A 19,661-nucleotide genomic window follows, 5' to 3' on the forward strand; every position below is an offset into this window, starting at 1 on the left:
GTAGTGCCATGTTCTGATAATTTGATTGATACGTCTCTATATATACACTGTATTACTATGCTGTGGAATAAAATCCCGGTATATGTGAGGCAGAGCACCTCGCTGGCCTTGTTCAAGAGAAATCTTGACCAATGGATGGGAGATCACAGATATACCCCAGGGATTACCTCAGTGTCACTGCTCAACAGAGGCACAGCAAAATAATGGGTATAGTTCCCCATACTAAAGGGGTGGCGTAAGCCACAAAACTATGGGCTAGGCTTGTAAATGCCCTCGGGCAGATAGCCTAGTATGAACCTATGAACCTATGAACCTATGAATGAAATTGTTACAAATATGATACACTACCAAAGTCATACCACAAATTATAAGGGCTAATAATGAGAATGAAGGGCTAGGCTTCTCATGATCCCCACAGATCAATAGCTGGTAAATACCTAAGAAGCAATGAACCCATGAGGAAATAGACTGTTACTGTTACTAGGCTAACAATCTGGGGAGGGGGGGGGGGGCTTTCTAAGCCTAACCAAGTTTTCGCAAAAGAAAAATAATGTCCTGCATCCAAATAGGATATAGAAGCCAGGTATTTATAAGCTACCTCTGTCCGTAAGGTACATGGGTGCCAGGCCCGTATACATTTTCTATTCCCCTTCCACTTAGCTAGGTAACTTGGTAATAGATGAACTAATCTTTATATGGATGGGAAGCCTGTTCCATAGGAGGAGCCATCTCTGGGACACACATCTGTACCTCCAGCATGTTGTTTTTAAGTCAAAGACAAAATTCAGGTCCCTAGACCTCATACCTGTGGTATTCTTTGACTTAGAAATATGTGGGAGTTTCATAAGTGCGGGGTTTGTGGATGCCTTGTAAGCCAGGCATAGATTAACCCTCAGCAAACTATACGAGACTGAGTAGAGGGAAAGGGCTTTAAGGCACTCTTCATAAGGCAGGGTTGTTATGTCTTCTATTCTTTTTGTATGGAACTTTTGAGGTTCTAGTTGCTACATATACCTAGTCAGGTACATACCAAAGGGAGCATTGTACTCTATGACTGGTCTGATAATGGTGGAGTATATTGGGATAATGATCTCTTTGGACATAGATGCCATGCACTTACTTATAAGTTGTGCAACATAAGAGGACTTCCTTACCACTGTGGACACATGGTGGTCAAAGCTAAGGCTACTGTCTAGGTGCATACCCAGATCCCTGACCACTGGGTTGATTCTTAGGGGTGTTTTACCAACATGGTAATTTGGAATGGTTGATTTCCCAAAGGATACAATTATGCATTTCTTAGCACTGAGTTTAAGACCATGGCTTTAGCATCATTTGTTAGTCAGAGATAGACCTTCTAGAAGAATGCTAGTGTCCGCAGGGGAGTTGATTATAACCCCCAACTTACAAGCATCTGCACACTTATTCAGTCATAAACCTTCAGCATTTGCTTCCATTTCAGAGAAATAGATGCCAAAAAGGAGCAGGCCCAATACTGAGCCCTGTGGGGCTCTTCTAGTGACGGGCCTCTTGGTGGTGGTCTCACCTATTTTGACTTCCAGGGTCCTATCACTGCTATCCAGTGGGTGATAAAAGGGTTTATACATAAATTAGAGAGCTTGTCTATAATGATTGAATGAGGTATTGTATCAAACGCCTTGGCCAGGTTGAGGTAAGCAGTGTTCACAGTCTTACATTCATCGAGTACTTTGGTGATCCTCTCAAGAAAGACTACCAGATTTAATAGGCATGACCTTCTTTTAACAAGGCCAAACTGGGATGGGTCCAGCATTTACAGGTTACCTATCTCCTCTTTTATCATGCCCATGATGATTATTTCCATGGGCCTACATATGAGGCTGGTAAGACTTATGGGCCTGTAGTTATCAGGATCAGTGGTTGGACCTCCTTTGTGCCAGGGAATGACTGTATCCACCTTCCGTTCCTTGAGCACAAAACTTGACTGAAGGCTGCAGATGACAGGTTATTCAAGTGGACCAGAGAGGTCATGTTTAATGCATTTATTAAACATCCCCAGATGTTTTCTTGGCTGATCAATGCAGTGTTTTTGGCTTTGGAAAGTATATTAATGACCTGCTCTCTAGTAATAGCTGGGAGGGATTGTGTTTTGTAGTATTTCCTTTGGACTATCAGGGAGTGAGTGGAGGGAGAAATTTGAGCTGAACCTGTCAGCCATAAGGTTGGGAATGGCTCCGGTTTAGTATGGATGATGTCATTTACAATAAGTTCTGCACATTGCAGTGCATGTCTTCTGAGGTTACGGACATAGGTGTAGAAAGCTTTATGGTTAGCCTATGAAGTATTAATTAATCCTCTTAGCTGCCTATTTAGATTTTCCAGGGGACTTTTAGTATGTATGGCTTTGTTCTTACTACTCATAGCCAAGATTTTTTCTTTTCTTGTATAACCAATTGATATTGTGATTCCACCAAGGTGACTTGTCTTTTGAGTTTGTCTTATTGTTAATATGAGTGGGCATAGCTCACTTGATATAGCTGTCAATATGGCTGTACAGAGTTTGCAAATATTTCAGTGTATTCTATGGTGTTTACTGCATTGGGAGCTGCTTGGAATTTAGCCAAGGTGTTGTTTAGTAGAGAGAGGTTAGCCATGGAATAGTTGCTGAAAATGTTTGGTTTCATTGGATCCCCAGATTTAATTTTTATTTCAAGTAATACTTCCTTATGGTCACATCTGATGAGCAATGATATTACATTGGGTGAGGAACATTGCCCCCCCATGCTCATGAGTACAAGGTCAATGACGTTTGTACCCTTTGTAAGAGAATGGATGAACTGTTCCAGGATGTTGGTACTAACAAAGTTTAGTAACCGCTTGGCTTGTGCATTAGAAGTGATGTAGGATTCCCAATCTATACAGGGGTAGTTGAGATCCCCCACGAATTATGCATTTGATTGAATGATGAGGGACTCTACTACATTGAAATAGGTAGTATGGGTTTTCTGGGACATGGAGTGGGACCTATATATTGCAAGGATATGGTACAACACCCTCTTTGTAGTGAGTAGCACATGTATGAATTCTAGACAGTCATACACTTTAACTAGTCTGGATGTGAGATTAGTCTTAATATAGACTGACAATCCTCCACCTTTAGTTCCCTTCTGTGCAGTAATTGGTCTAAAGGTGTGAAAGGCATTATAACCTTGCATCGCTGGGGTACTCTAAGTGACTTTAAACCATGTTTCCATTACTACACAGATGTCTACACTCTCCATGGAGAGGAAGGCTTGCAAGGAGTGTAGTTTCTTGTTAAGACATCTAGCATTAAGCAGCACCACCTTCAGATATTCCTTCATAGGTTCAGTTATGTTGGTAGGTTTATCAGTTTGGCATTGCTTAAAAAAGCACTGTGGGGCTGGAGAAGGTCTTTGATAATATCCAGAAGCCTAAAGGGGATAAGTGCAGAGCATCCCCTGACAAAGCAGTGTATCTGTCAACCATGTCCTCCAAGGCTTTCAAATATTGCACCCCTTGTACTGACACAAGATGCTAACACAATTGTTAAACTCAATAACTTTCTGTTGGTAATGTGGCATCATCCTTGTAGAAGGTAATATGCTGCTAAGTGCTTGGCTCATACCTGCCTGAGAAAAATAACCAGTTACCTTGATCATGTCTCAATTCAAATAGTCAAGGGAGGTATGTCTTAGGTCATTAACAGCCATATGGACTATGACAGAGTCATATTGGTATCTGTGGTTCAATGACCAGAGTGCCTGTGTGACTTGATGGATCCCAGCAATGGAAAGGCAACTAAATGTATGTCTCTCTTTACTCAATCTGGTGATGATGGGGTGTGGCTCACTATAGAATCACCAATGACCAGGAAATTTAGCTGTGTGCTGGTTTGCCTTAAGGGTTTAGCAGAGGAGGCAGATGGTGCAGTATTACTATGTGTAGCTGTGGGTGGTGTTTAACAGAGTGTTTAAGTGATGGCTGAGGACCCTTGCTTTGATTGCACATCTGTAAGTGCCTCATCATAAGTGGTTTTATGTGTAGGGTCTTTACGCAGTACAATAGGTCTGGTGAATGTATCATTGACAACATCTATATGATTAGTTTTGGTTGTATGACAGAGTTTTGCCTTCTGCGTTAAATTGTATTTGCACCTCTCACATAAACTAACTGTTTAATTAAGATTACATGGGTTGTCAGTGTACATGAGGCAATTGCTACAATGCCTCAGAATACCCATCTCAACCAGAATGGCCACAAAGAGAGTTGGGAAGTGCATATCCATGGCCACTGCGCTACTAGGGAGGAATGAGGAAAACTTAAATACTGAACAAGTAAATAAGACAAGCAACTTGATGAGCAACACTCAGGTATGAGCAAACTAGAAGTTAATGTAGTTAAAATAATCTGTCTAGACAGTAATGCCACAAGAGTGTAGATCACAGACTAGAACAAAGACACGTAGAAGAACAGCCACAATATGCCTTCACAGCAATTCCCAGCTCAGAAGGATGGAGGCTACCCTCTCTTCCCACGAGATTGCAGACCACAAATGTTCTTAATCTAAAATAACTGGTTTGGAGCCCAAGTGCTTAAAACAGAATGTAGGCACTTTTATTATAACAGACACAATAAGCATTCAATCAGCAATTCCTAGCATAGAAGGGTGTAAGCTATGCTCTCCTGCAACAAGAGTATAGCCAACAAACCATCCTAATGTAAAAATAACTGGTTTGGACTCCAAGTGCTAAAATCAGAACAAAGACATTTAGAATAACATCACATTAAGCCTTCACCAGCAATGCCCAGCTCAGAAGGCAGAGGCAACCCTTTCCTCCCTTTCCTCCCACAACAGTATAGACCACAAACCTTCTTAATGTAAAGTAACCATCCTGAAGCCCAAGCAAACCCAAAATAAGACACTTTTAGAATAACAGGCACGATAAGCCTTCAACCAGCAATTTGAAGCTTAGAAGGGTATAAGTTACCTTTCCTGTCCCAAGAGTGTAGTTCAAACCTTCCTTATATAAGGCAACTAGTTTGAAGCCCAACAGCATAAATCAAAACTAACGGGCTTAGAATAAAAGTTACAATTTAATCAGGCTACTAACAAGCAGCAATAACTGCAGCAGATTAAATGAAACTGAACACTTTAAGAACATGCAGCAAAAAGCAAAATAAAGCAATAAAGTAGGAAGAAGCACAGACACAGTTTTTGTTTATGTAAGTGGGAAGGGAGGAAACAGAAGATAATTCAAGTCTAAGAGACTAAGGGGGTGGGACTTTCCAGCTGATCTCTCAGTACTCAGCAGAATGAGTTGATGAGAAGGGACTTGGGGGAGTGTCCAAAATCAGATTTATAGAGGGGAGGGCAACACAAAACACAACCAATTTTAAGAGTACAACAGCAGTTGGGTGGGTGGGAATAATGAAATACAGACAGAGATCAGCAATAGTCAGACAGATAACAAGTCAAACAAGCTAAAGATACCTTCAAATATTTCTAGTTAAGGTCACCATTCATCTCGTTATCAGTGGGACACTCATAGGTTGAATTACCTTATCTCTATGGCCGCTGTACAAGGCAGTGGGACTTAAAAAGTCCCACTTTTCAATCACACTGAATTGCCATAGAAAGCTACAATTACTTCTGGCTTTTCTACTGCAATTCAAATACATCACCAACCCAGACCTACAGGCAAAGCTATTCCCTGTTAGGTCCGTATGTCTTAATTCATGCAGCAATTGGCTGAAATTCATGAAGGGGGTGAGGACTGGGGCAGGAAGAGTCCTACAAAGATCATAACTATAGAGTGTTTTGTTTTTAGCACTTCTACAGCTGCTAATGAAAGTAAGACTGAGATCTGTCTTTTTTTTTCTAACAGCTAATCCACCAAGCCAGCAAGCCACCAAGCTACAGAGCCATCCATCCAGCCACCCATCCATCCATTCATCCTGCTAGAAAGTCATTCATCCATCCAGCTAGCCACTCCAGCCAGCTATTCATCCATCCAGCTATCCACTCCTGCAGTCAGCCAGCCAGCTAGCCACTTCAGCAACTAGCCAGCCAGCCAGGCAGCCAGTTCAGCAACCAGCCAACCAGCCAACTAGCCACTCCAAAAGCTATCCAGCCAGCCCCAGCTAGCCAATCCAGCAGCCAGCCAGCCATCTAGCAACTCCAAGCAACTGGCCAGCCAGCCCGCTAGCCACTCCAGCAGCCAGCCAGCCAGCTAGCCACTTTAGCAACCAACCACCCAGTTAGCCACTCCAGCAGCCAGCCACCCAGTTAGCCACTCCACCAGCCAGCCAACCACTCCAGAGAGAGCCATCCAGCCCAGGTAAGACAGTGATTGTAGTGGTACATAAGTAAAAATGGTATTTTATGGCTCTAGGTTTTTTAAAATAGGAATATTGTTTTATTTAAATTTTTAACTATTTAATGTTTACATACATACATACAAATATTTAAAGCATGGGCATTAATGCCATTCTAGCTTGCCAATATTCCAAAACACTTGTTCCCATAATACATGTCCAGGCAGTTCTTAAAGATATCTAAACTAGTACATATTTTAATGTAATTTGGTAATCTGTTCCATACATCAGCTACTCTGTCAGAGAACTAATTACTAAACTTCTCATTCCTATAGTATCTTCTACACAGGCTGTCTGATGATTATCTAGTACTTTTTCATAAACCCAAACATTCCCAGAGGTAGTTGTCTCTAAATGCCCTATATACCTGAATAGGGTTCCTATTATTTAAGCAAATGCTTAAATTTGCGAACGCTGTTTTGTCAAGCGTGATTATGCAAAATGGCAAAATGTTGAAAGCACGTAACAGTGATTTTTTTTTTCCTAGGGAAAAAAATCACTGGGCCATTTTTGGGACTTTGCCATTTCCTCCACTGTGGTGCAGTCTCAGACTTGATATATTTAAGTAGGGGGTTGTAGGTGGCACAGCCACCCACTTTATTTATTGTTTGGATTTTTTTTTTACGGATCAGCAATTTTTTTCCACTGGGGAAAAAGTCTCTGATCCGTGTGTTCAACATTTTGGATTTTTGGGTATTGTGGGTCGATTATATACAATTCACAATTTAGTCCATTTGTTAATATAATATAGACCCCCTGACTATGATCTCCTCTTAGATATCTTTAAGAGACACTGTACAAGTTCAGATATTTTAGACTTTCATAATAGCTTAAGTTTTCATATCCATGGATGCCCTTGGTATATTTCTGCTGTACTCTTTCTAGTTTTGTCATGCTTGTTTTTTACAGGGTATCCATATTGTTATTCTATACTCAAGTTTGAGTCTAATATAACTAACAAACAATGACTTCATCATTTTTAATTTCCTAGAATTTGTAAATCCTTTTATATAACCTATAGTTCTGTAACTATAATTAACCAATTCGTTGATATGATTAGAAAACTTCATAGCTGAATCTACCCATATACCCAGGTCCTTAAATGAGACACAGTTTCAATCAGTGTGTGCTGTATTAAATATTGACCTTTCAATTTATGTCTCCCAAATCTCATATACTTAGTTTTTGATGTATTTATCAAAATATTATTCTCCTGTGCCCAAATGGTCAACTTACTGCAGTTATTTTGCAGGCATACCTTATCTGTAACACATGTAATCAGTTTACCCAATTTCACGTCATCTGCATATAGATTACAGAACATCTCAGATGAAAATGTTAGGTCTGAAACATACATTCTAAACAAGTAAGGGCCTAGGACAGAGCCCTGTGGGACACCCTGACTGTAACCAAGGATTTCACCTGTCCAGTCACTGTATGATACTTGCCATGTCCTATTTGTAACCCATGCAGCTATCCATCTTATCAAGAGTACATCAATACCTACAGTATTGTACTAATTTATTGATCAGTGTTATGTGTATGTCACTGTCAAATGCTGAAGTTAAATCTATATAAATTACATCACAGCACAATTTTTCATTCATAGCTGTTATTATATTGTTATAGAACATCATGTTACAAGTGGTAATAGATCTATTTTCAACATATGCATACTAATATATGGTTTCAAGTCCCAACCTATCCAGTTCTGACAATAACTTATCCAATATTGCCTTCTCCATTATTTTGCCATAACATGAAAGTAGACTTAAGGGTCTTTATGAGTCTGGATTTGCCCTACTCCCCTTTTCTTTAAAGACAGGTTTAATAAGCACATCTCCAACCTTGAGGAATCTCCCCATATTTATTTGGCCTAGTGAATAATAGATATAATGATACTGTAAGTTCTTGCTGAAGTGTTCTCAGGTCTTTGTTACTAATTCCGTCTCCTCCCTGCGCTTTATTTGGATCTAGTTTGTGCAGTTCTTTTTCAATATAATCTAATTTGATTCCAGTATCTGGGGTTACCTGGATGTTACTAGGTCAACTTATCACCCCTTTTGTGGAGCCAAACTGTTTTGCATAACATTTTGTAAATATATCTATAATCTGTTGTCTCTGAGAATACATTTTAGAACCTGTACACAGTTTATCAGTGTGTGTGTCTTTACTCCTTTCACGTCTTATATACCTATAAAAGGCTTCCTATTATGCTCAATATCTTTATATAAATTTTCTTCAAATTTTTCTTGATCTTGTCTCACGCTATGCTTAATCTGTTTGTCCAGCTTGTTTATTTCAATTTTCAAATCTGTAGTTCGACCTCTCTTCTGTTTCTTAAATTTTTTTTGCCTCTCACCTTAATCAGGTATCTTGTTCTTATGGAAATATATGCCTCTGATGTTGTATGCCTAGATACTGATGTTAAACATTTTTTGGATTTTTTCCACATACCATATGCTGTTTTTCCACTGAACACCTCACTACAGTTAGTTTTACATAGTGACTGTTTTGCTTCCATATAATATGTGATTAACCTTCTGTGCATTGGTTTAGATTTCAGTTTGGCAGAACTATCTAGCAATAAATTAACCATCTGACGTTGTCAATCTTCATCTATTCTTGACTGATGGGTCTGGTTCTGACCCCCGTTGTATAGCTCATGTCAGCCAAAAAAAACTCTCAAGCTGAAAGTCTACCCATAATTCCCCTCTCTAAATTACCTTATATCTTATTTGCTGCCCTTGTGAATCAGACGTGTCAGCCAGACATCTCTCATAGCTAAGTATTTCTAAACATATTACAGCTATTTCTAACTGATTTTCAGTTATTTTTCTAACTCTTTCTTCATAGTTTCTCTTGTTGAGTGTTTGGTCAACCCTTGAGTGTGTGTTTTTTCCTTTGCCTTCTTCTTCTTCTTTTTCTTTCAGCTGTTCACATTAGGGGTTGCCACAGCAGATCATCTACTTCCATTTCTTCCTGTCCTTTGCATCTTGCTCTGTCACACCAACCACCTGCATGTCCTCTTTCACCACATCCATAAACTTTATCTTAGGCCTTCCTCTTTTTCTCTTGCCTGTCAACTCCATCTTTAGCATGCTTTTCCCAATATACCCAGCATCTCTCCTCAGCACATGTCCAAACTAACACAATCTTGTCTCTCTGGCTTTATCTCCAAACCATCCAACCTGAACTAACCAACTAATATACTGATTCCTAATCCTGTGCATCCTCGTGACACCCAGTGCAATTCTTAATATCTTTAACTCTCCTACCTCCAGCTTTTGGCAATGGCAGTGTCTTGAACTCATATAACATAGCTGGTCTCACTACCCTCTTCTGTCTGTAAAAAATCACTTCTGACACTGTTCACCACCCATTCCGCCCTGCCTGTACTCTCTTCTTCACCTCACTTCTACACTCACTGTTACTCTGATTTTACATTTTTCCCTTTGTACCATTGGTAACTTTTCCCCCTACCATCGCTGGTAGTTCCTTTCTATTTTTACCCTTGTGGTAACTTGTCTACCATTCTTGGTAGACTTTCCTTCTCTACTTTACTTAGTATGTGTGTGTCTGTCTGTGAGAGTTAGCAGATATGGCAAAAAAGCCAAAATCTTCAACTACAGATTTCAAACAATGTACTTGAGTGCAGCAGAAAAATTCCAAACTCAGATAGTCATGACAAATGTGTTTATTGCTTGGGTGTGCTTCACTTGAGTGTGAATTGTACTATTTGTCAGGGTTTTAGTAAAAGTCCCTGGCAGAGAGAAAGAATAAATTGGTCCTCAAAGGGCTACTTAAGGCCCCTTTTGAGGAATCTTTGTCGAAGGTCAACCAGTCTCCACAGGCCTCTGGCTGTAAGGCTTCTCAATCAGTCCATTATCCCCTTTGGTGCTGACCATTGGAAAGCACAAATATGCCTCTGAAGGCTCCTCCTCAGAACCGAAATCCAAGATTCCAAAACTGTCTGAATGGTCTAAGTCTCTGGTGCTGAAGAGTTCTATGGTATCTTCTACACCAGCTACAGCTACAGTTTAGAGCCCTAGTTCTAAGGCTCTGATTATCTCTATGGCTCTGGTTTCAGTGCTGGCTGTTTTACCCATGGTGCAACAGACAGTACTGAAAGAAACCATAATTTCAGAACCCAGGTTTAATTACTCACCATCAGTAGATCTCTTCCTTGGACAATTGCCTAGTCCATTTGTGGAGAGACCTGAGTCTCCTTCAGCCTTTGCAATGCACTCCACCAGAAGTCTTTCAGAACTGGATGTTTTTAGGTTGGTGGACCAGATCTTTGCAGCCTTGGGTCTTTCATCTTCTGTTCAGCCCACTCTCCCTTCCGGAGCAGGTCTTTTTTTCTCCACCCACACCCAATTACTCTCCTCCTGTAACCTCAGCTCATGTTTTAGAGCCTTTGGCTCTGACCACTTCTTATCACCTTGGTGCTGACTGCAGTTTTGTTCTCAACACCAAGTCTGGGTCTGACTCTATCAATGCCATTGGCACCATCGGGTCCCCAGGACCACGTCTTCACCATCTAGTTCATGTTGGTTCCAAGCATTTATATGGAGCCATCTGTATCCCTTACAGCTGCAGCAGTGGTGGGCTCTTCCTCAGTTCTGGTCTGTCAGGTGGGGCTGTCGATGCAGGGTGTGACCCCGGCTCTTAGTTTGTCGGCCTCAGTTCCAGGCTCCCATCCCTCCTCAGGGGGGTCCTGCCTTTAAGGCTATGGAAAGGGTTTTGGCCACAGCTTCTTCTCATGTGGCTTGTGGGTTATTGGAGTCTCCCCTTGAGGCCCCAGGTTTTTCAGTTCAGCCACCAACCTTTATTCCCAGACAGCACACATTATGGTCACAAGACTTTCCTTCTAAAGGTATTCCCTTTTCCAAGACCTCCTCAGATGTTAACACTGAATAATCCCTTCAGAAGAGATCATGCAAGAGGAAGCACCTTGATACTCTGGAAGAATCAGTCACAGAGGAAATGGACTTCGATGAAGGGGAGGGTTTCTCATGATCACCACAGAAGACGTCTCCTTTGGAGACATTCTGGAGATCCTGTAGCAGAAGGGTAATTGGAAGTTGAAAGACTCATTCTCAGAAGAATCTGTGTACTTGTAGGCCTTTGGCATGCATCCGTCTACCTCCTGGTTGACCCCACCCACTGATGATTTAATTAAGCTAATCACTCAGTGGGCTTGGAAGGCTCCTGATTCCATGGAACCTGTTTCCTGGAGACCTGACAAGATACTTACTGCTCAAGAGGACCAAACCCACTTGTCTAAAGGCTTGGTAGTATATGCCATGGTGGTTGCAGCAGCCACTAGAAAAGAACCAGCTGAGGAAAGTTCTACTGTCCTTCCCCAAACCAAGAGTCCAGGGTGATGGACAGATTTGGGAAGCAAGTCTATGCATCATTGACCTTTTCCATCTGGTCCTTGAACTTCTTGGCACATTTTACCAGACTCCAAGGGGATCTGATCAAGGAGCTGTCAAATATACTGGTGGGAGCTGTAGCTGAGGGGGTCCAGGAAAAGGTAGCCTTCCAACTAGCTACCCTGGAGTTGATCTCAAACTCGTCCATGAGGCTCATTGCACATGCAGCAGAATGGGTGACCAGGTCAGCAGTTTCAGGTGTTTCAATTCTGAGACATGCTTGGATGTGCCTGTGTGAGTTTGTGGAACCATTCAAGTCTTCCTTTGTTAATGCCCCCTTTGATGAGTCCTCTTTGTTTGGTCCCAAAGTTAAGGAAACTCTGTCTAGGTGTGAGAAGGATGGAAAGACTTTGTCTGCTGTGGGCATACATTTTTCCACTCCTCAACAATCCTATTCCAGGAATCAAAGGAGTGGTAAAATGTGGTTCAAGAAATCCCAGAAGACTTTCCAAGACACATTTGGCTCAGACTACCCTCAAGGCAGGAGGGAAGTTATAGTGGAAGATGCCATCCCAGAAGTAGGAGTGGTCCACAGAATCAAGGTTCCAGAGATTCATTCTCCAGTCAACCCTATCAGTGCTCCTGAAGAGAGGTCCAATTTCTTACCTCTGGAAGCAACTGGGGGAAGATTTTCTTTGCACCCAAATGCCTGGTGATGCAAAACCACTGATGCTTGGGTGCTAAGGATAATTACCATAGGTTGTCTAATTCCCTTCATTCTTTAACTGAGAAACCTTTCAAGACTCTCAACGTTCAACCCAGTCAAAGAGTTCAAGCAGCTATAGAAATACACTTCTTACTCAAGATTCTTTTTAGTGCCAAAGAAAACGGGACTGGAGACCAATTTTGGATCTCAGTATTCTAAACAAATTTGTCCAACAAGCAAAATTACAGATGGTCATGATTCAGTCTATTCTTCCTTTCTTACAGAAAGTTGATTGGATGTGCTCTATCAACTTTCAAGATGTGTAATACCACACAAAAGTGGACAAAAGCTTGAGAAAGTTTCTCCACTTCCAAATAAGAGCCATTTCTTTCCAGTTCAAGGCACTGCCCTTTGGCCTTGCCACAGCCCCCAGGGTGCTCACCAAATGCATGGCAGTGGTCACAGCTCTCTTTTAAGACTGCACAGATTACAAGTGTTTCCTTATCTAGATGAGTGGCTCCTTTCAGTGCCCTCCAGGCATCTACTACAACAGGCCCCCGGCTTCATACTAAACCTGTCCTGCCAATTAGGCAAAATAGTCATGGCTGCAAAATCCCAGTTAAATCCCACTCAGGAAATGGAATTCATTGAAGCTCATCTCAACACTTCTTCTTGCATTGTGTCACTTCCCCTCCACAAATTGCAGAACATACAGATGCAAGTTCAGCCATTATTGCACTCCAATATGATACCTTCCCAACTGATTCTACAAGCATTGGGCTCCATGGCAGCTGCTATCACCTTAGTTCCATGAGCAAGGTTTCACATGAGACTTCTACAATGGCTACTAGCAAACCAGTGGTCTATACTAACTCATCCCATGGATCACCTCATTTTCATTTCCAGTCATTGCAAGAATGATCTAATCTAGTGGATGTATTCAAAGGTGATTCTTCAAGGTTGTCCCTTTGTCTTCCCTCAGTCCAAGGCCAAAGTTACCATGGATGCCTCCCAGATGGAGTTGGCAGGGGGAATTATCTAGGAAAGACAGTCCAAGGCATATTTCTCAACCATACCAGATTATTCGTTTTTTACCGAGTTTTGGGGTCCAAATGAAGGGGTGCCACGATTTCCGAGTGGCACCTCTTAATTTCCATTTTTTTCTTTTGGTTTCTGAAGTATTTAAAATATTGCGCTGTTGGAGCTGATGTCATCACGTGCGCAATGATGTCAGCTCCGTCAGGGCTATCAGCCAGTCGGAATTGAGCTCCTTGAGCTCACATCATCATTTCCAGCTGCAAATGCGAGTGGGAAAGCACTCATTTGGAGTTCTTATTATTATCAGCGGTATTCTTTAGCAGCATCATTTTCAGGCTGGGAAAGCACTCGTTTGGAGTTCTTATTATTATCAGCGGTATTTCTTAGCAGCAGAATTTTATCAGCAAACGGTATTTCTTAGCAGCAGCATTTTCAGGCCGGGAAAGCACTCATTTGAATTTCTTATTATTATCAGCAGCATTTTCAGGCCAGGAAATGTTAACAGCAGCAGTGGATTCTTTTATTCATGTTGAATTTATATATCAAGAGCAAGCCACTTGCAGTGAAGTGGATTATCATTAGGGGAACCATTTGGACTCAAGTAAGGTGTGTGTCTGTGTCTGTGTGTGTGTGTGTGTGTGTGTGTGTGTGTGTGTGTGTGTGTGTGTGTGTGTGTAAATGCCCCTATGTAAAACACCTGGTGGCTAGAGGTATTCAGGCTCAAGTACAGGGTAAAAGAGCCTAAATCCCCTAGCCACCACCATTTCTGAGCTTTGTCTAGACTTTTTGTGCTAAGAGTTGAGAGCTAAGCCTATGGTGACAAGTGAACAGAATCTGTATTCCCCCATTATTGTTTTTTTGTGCTGAGTTGAGAGCTATGGTGAGTGAGAAGTAAGAACTGAATTTGTATTTCCTCATTATTGGCTTTGTCCAGGTTTTTTGTGCTAAGAGGTTGCGAGCTATGGTGAGAAGTGAGAACTGAATTCATTACATCATAGCCATTAAGTTTCAGTCTTCCTATTTTTTAGGGGACTGCTGATTTGGTATAGTGGTATGTTGCTCTGACAGTAGTGCATAGGGTCCTGGATTCAAGACTTGCCAGTGAAATGCATGGTGGTAACACAACTTTTTATTCTAGCAACTTTCCAAAATTATACAAGCAATGTTTAAAATGTGTCCCTGGTAAGTCTCTAGTCACCACCACTTGTGAGCTTTGTCCAGATTTTTTTGTTCTAAGAGATGAGAGCTATGGTGAGAAGTGAGAACTGAATTGGTATTCCCCCGTTATTGGCATTGTTTGTCCAGTTTTTTGTGCTAAGTGGTTGAGAGCTATGGTGAGAAGTGAGAACTGAATTCACTAAATGATAGCCATTAAGTTTCAGTCTTCCTTTTTTTCAGGAAACTGCTGATTTGGCATAGTGGTATGTTGCTTTGACTGAAGTGCATAGGATCCTGGGTTCAAGACTTGCCAATGACATGCATGGTGGTAACACATTTTATTCTAGCAACTTTCCAAAATGATACAAGCAATGTTTAAAATGTGCCCCTGTTTTTTTACCTTTTGTCCCCCCCAAAAAAATGAAGTTGAAACTAAGTTCAAGAAGCTCTGCAAGATGCCTATGGCTTACACTACTGTCATTCTATTTATAGTGTGGGTGTAGAAGTAGACTTTTTTGATGAGAATGTTCTGAATTGGGCAGTTTTGTCATTATTGGTTCATGCATTTTATTTCATTGCATACAGTACAGCCTACTGGAAAAATGTTCAAACAATAAATTTAAAATATGCTCTGTATAACAAGTGTGCTGTATTATACAAGGAATATAACATAATAAAGTCAGGAAGGTGTATCAAAGAAAAGAACACATGTATGTTTCTTGTTTTGTTTGCAAGGGGCCAATGATTTGAAGACAGCCCAAAGGTAATCTTTATCCACCACTGGCCAGATGCATTTTCTTTGGCTGTGGTGTGCGGGTTTCAATGCTATTTCAATGAATGTGAGTTTCAAGGGCAGAGAAGTTTTAATGCCAAGTCTATTTTCATTGTGAGACATTATTGCTTTGTTTATCTGATGTCTGTTAGTGTTTTGTGCATTGTTGTGCTGCAAAATGTAAAAATAAAATCCAAATAATCATTGTAGAAGTAAAGCAATATGCACACATTAGTGTTTATGCTAAATGGGGAGAAATCGCCAGGTAATGGGACATTGGAATGACTGCAAAGGACTCTGGTGCCGTGCCATATTTTGGTTGTCTGTTCTTCAGTTTGCGTTTGAAAGTTGGTATCCCACAATTCCATTGGAGTTTGTGGGGGTTATGTAATTATGTATACAAATTAGATGTTAATCAGCTTACAGATTTGTACCTATTTTTCATGGGCCCTGTCCAGATTTTTGATGTTTCCAGGTTGAGCGGTATGGTCTGAGGCACTTGGTCCCCTTCTGAGGCCAACCTGCATATCATTGTACTGGAGTTAAAGGCAGTGCTTCAGGTGTTGAAAGCGTTTCATTCTGTCTTACCTCTATGGATGATAGCTATTCAGTCAGACAACATGTCAGTGGTCTAGTACATCATCAAACAGGTGGGAACCAAGTCCTACCCATTGTGTTGAGAAGCTGTTTGTATGGCAATGGGCTATATCTTCCCACCTCTTTCTGATAGCAATGCACATCCCAGGACTTTCAATGTAATTGCAGACAAATTGAGCAGATGCATCCCCATGCCTCATGAGTGTTCTCTGAACCCCAGAGTAGCAAAACAGATTTTTCTTCACTGGGGCCAGCCTTGCTGTGACCTGTTCACCTCACCCCTGAACAACAAGTGTAGAAGATATTTTGCCCTAATTCCCCCTTACGGGTAGTCCCCAGAGATGGTCTTCTTCACATTTAGCCCCTGGGTCTAATCTATGCCTTTCCTCTGCCCTCTGATCCCATTATTTCTCAGGAAAACATCTCAGTTGTGAAGAAAAGTGATCCGTATTGCTCCTTATTGGCCTCAACAGATATGGTTCCCCTTCCCTTGGCCTCATATACTTTGCCACCCATGGATTCTGGAACCAGGTCCAGATCTCCTGTCCCATCCCCAGGGACGAGTGTATCCCAGTCTTCAGACTCTCAAGCTGACAGCTTGATTCCTCCACTTCCAGTAGTCACCAGACATAATGCTATACCTTCTCCCATGTGGTATATTTTGTTGGCATCTCATAAACAATTCACCAGAACTCTCTACCTTAGCAAATGGAAGAGATTTTCTATCTGTGCCCCTGACAATGGCTAGACCCCTTTTCAGCACCAGTAGAGAAAATTTTGGAATTCCTAGCTGCCACGTTTAATAAGGGAGCCTCTGCTTCTACAGTCAAAGTTATTTTAGCAGCAATTTCAAATTTTCATATCAGATTTGGAGACCAACCTTTGATTTCTCATAGATTTTGCAAGGTTTTCCTAAAAGATACAATATGATTAAAGCCTTCTTTTAAAAATCCTCTCCCACCTTGGGATCTGACTCTAGTACTGCAATCACTTGTGGCACCACCATTTGAACCAGCAGCTACCAGTGATTGAAAGTTCCTTTCCTGGAAGACATTACTTCTCGTAGCTGTCACTTCCATGAGACAAGTCTCTGAATTACAAGCCCTATGTTCTAAAGCTCCTTACTTAATTTTCCATAAGGACAGAGTGTCACAAAGGACAAATCTAACCTTTCTTCCTAAGGTAATCTCAGATGTTAATATCAAACAGTCTATAGAATTATATGTATTTTTCGCAAATTTTTCTAACAAAGGAGAGTACTGTGTTCACCTTCTGGATGTACAGGCAGTTGCAGTTCCACTTAGATAGAACTAAACAGTTTAGATGATCTGATCAATTGTTCATATCCTTTGCCAGTGCAATTTTATACAGATCAGTGTCCAAGGTAACTCTCTCCAGGTGATTGAGAGAATGTGTATCTTTCATCTACAAGAACTTGAATATGATATTCCCAAAAACAGTCAAAGCGCATTCTACTAGATCAGTGGCGACTTCTGGCATCTTTCACTCCAAAGCTTACATGTCAGAAATTTGTGCGGTTGCAACTTGGGCTAAGCCTCATACCTTTATTATTTATCTATCTATCTATCTATCTATCTATCTATCTATCTATCTATCTATCTATCTATCTATCTATCAATCTATACAGAGAGCTAAGCATACATATACATTTACATCAGTTATTCAAGTCAGTTTGAGTCAAACACTAATATTCCAAAACAAAAAACATTGAACATACAGGGCTTCAGCTAACTTATAAACATGTTAAAACAAGGTGAAAAACACCCAAGACAGTTTTTTTTTCTTGCATTAATGTAAGCCTCCCTGCATCCCCACATGGTGCATGTACCCGCACCCCATGCTGTTTCAATTCCAAGATCCTCACAACAGTGAGGAGAAGAAGAAATTTCCATAGCCCCCTTAGTGCCAATCTCCAGGGAGGTGGTAAGATAACACAACATGCTACCAGTGTTAAGTAAATGGGCCACATCCATTCACTTATACTGATAAAATACATTGCCCTGTAGCATTCATCCAGTTTTTTCATTTTAATGCTGCAAAGTGAATTTAGACTAAAGCAATATAAAAAAAGAAAACAAATGTTTGGACAACTAATAATAATTAAAAAAAAAAAAAAAAAAAAAAAATAATAATAATAATAATAATAATAATATAAAAAGTCCAAGCAGTACATATATGGATAATTTGTGCAAAAAACAATACTGTGTCGGGATGGGGCTGGGGCAGATGCAGGGATTTCCTGATGAGGCAGCTAATAAGAAAAAATAAATAAATAACAGCACACCCAGACTTAACTGGTCTGAATAGTGGTAATGTTAGGGCGACCACCTTACTTGTATATTAACCCTAACTGTCATTAAGTTCAGCCCTACACATTACCTATGTCAATGTCCTTTCCCTAGCAATACCATTTGACAACACAGGCACAGAAACACATACACTCATGCACACAGCACATACACAAACACAATAAAAAAAAATCACCATATGTAGTCCAAACTCTCTTAATCAGAAACACCCACACATGCACTTAAAACATTCACATACATGCCACTCAGTCTATATCCTTATTTAGTCCTTATTGTATCCCTAAATGACAAAACTAAACTTAAGCACAGCTCACTCACCACAAAAACATTGGAAGATCCAACATTTTACATCTCCTGACACTGAGAAGAGGAATGCTCAAACTAAAGTGACAGTTACAGAAGTACACATTGTCAACAAAACAGAAATTTGACAATGTGCACTACAACCACATATCCATCAGTGTAGTTTTCTATCTCTTTTTCTCACTCTCTCTTCACTGCACTACACTGCAGACACACACACACATATATATTTATATGTATGTGTGTGGGTATATATGTATATAGTACACACACACACACACACACACACACACACACACACACACACACACACACACACACACACACACACACACACACACACACACACACACACACACACACACACACACACACGCACACACACGCACACACACACACACACACATTTGTGTGTCCGTGTGTGTGTGTGTGTGTGTGTGTGTGTGTGTGTGTGTGTGTGTGTGTGTGTGTGTGTGTGTGTGTGTGTGTGTGTGTGTGTGTGTGTGTGTGTGTGTGTTTATCTGATATGTGTATATGAGCTTTTCTAATGCTTGTCCATTGCAAACTTGATGAGAAGCCAACTCACTGATCAAAACTTAGTGAAATGGAACTTCCCGACCGCTGTCTTCCAAAGGGAATCATTGCAGATGCAGTCTTTAAATACATACTGGCAAAAAACACACATTGGTGACTTCTTCCTTGTAGCAAATTTCTCTCTTCTTTGATTGGCTACAGCTGCTGAGTTGGAATATATAAGTTCTTGTATGGTGAAGAGAACTTTCTCATTACATGGGGTTGCAGGTTATCTGGTTCCCCTGCAGAAATGACTTACATATAATGTTTTCGCTGGATCGATTTCTTGACCAGCTATAATTGCTGACTCAGCTCCTCAATGTGTTGTAATTAGACAAGTCTGTGTGTGTGTGTGTGTGTGTGTGTGTGTGTGTGTGTGTGTGCGTGTGTGTGCGTGTGTGTGTGGGTTGCTGACAACTGGTCAAGAG

Source organism: Protopterus annectens, chromosome 1.part1 (genome assembly GCF_019279795.1).
Source record: "Protopterus annectens isolate FY-2018-M chromosome 1.part1, PAN1.0, whole genome shotgun sequence".
NCBI lineage: Eukaryota > Metazoa > Chordata > Ceratodontiformes > Protopteridae > Protopterus > Protopterus annectens.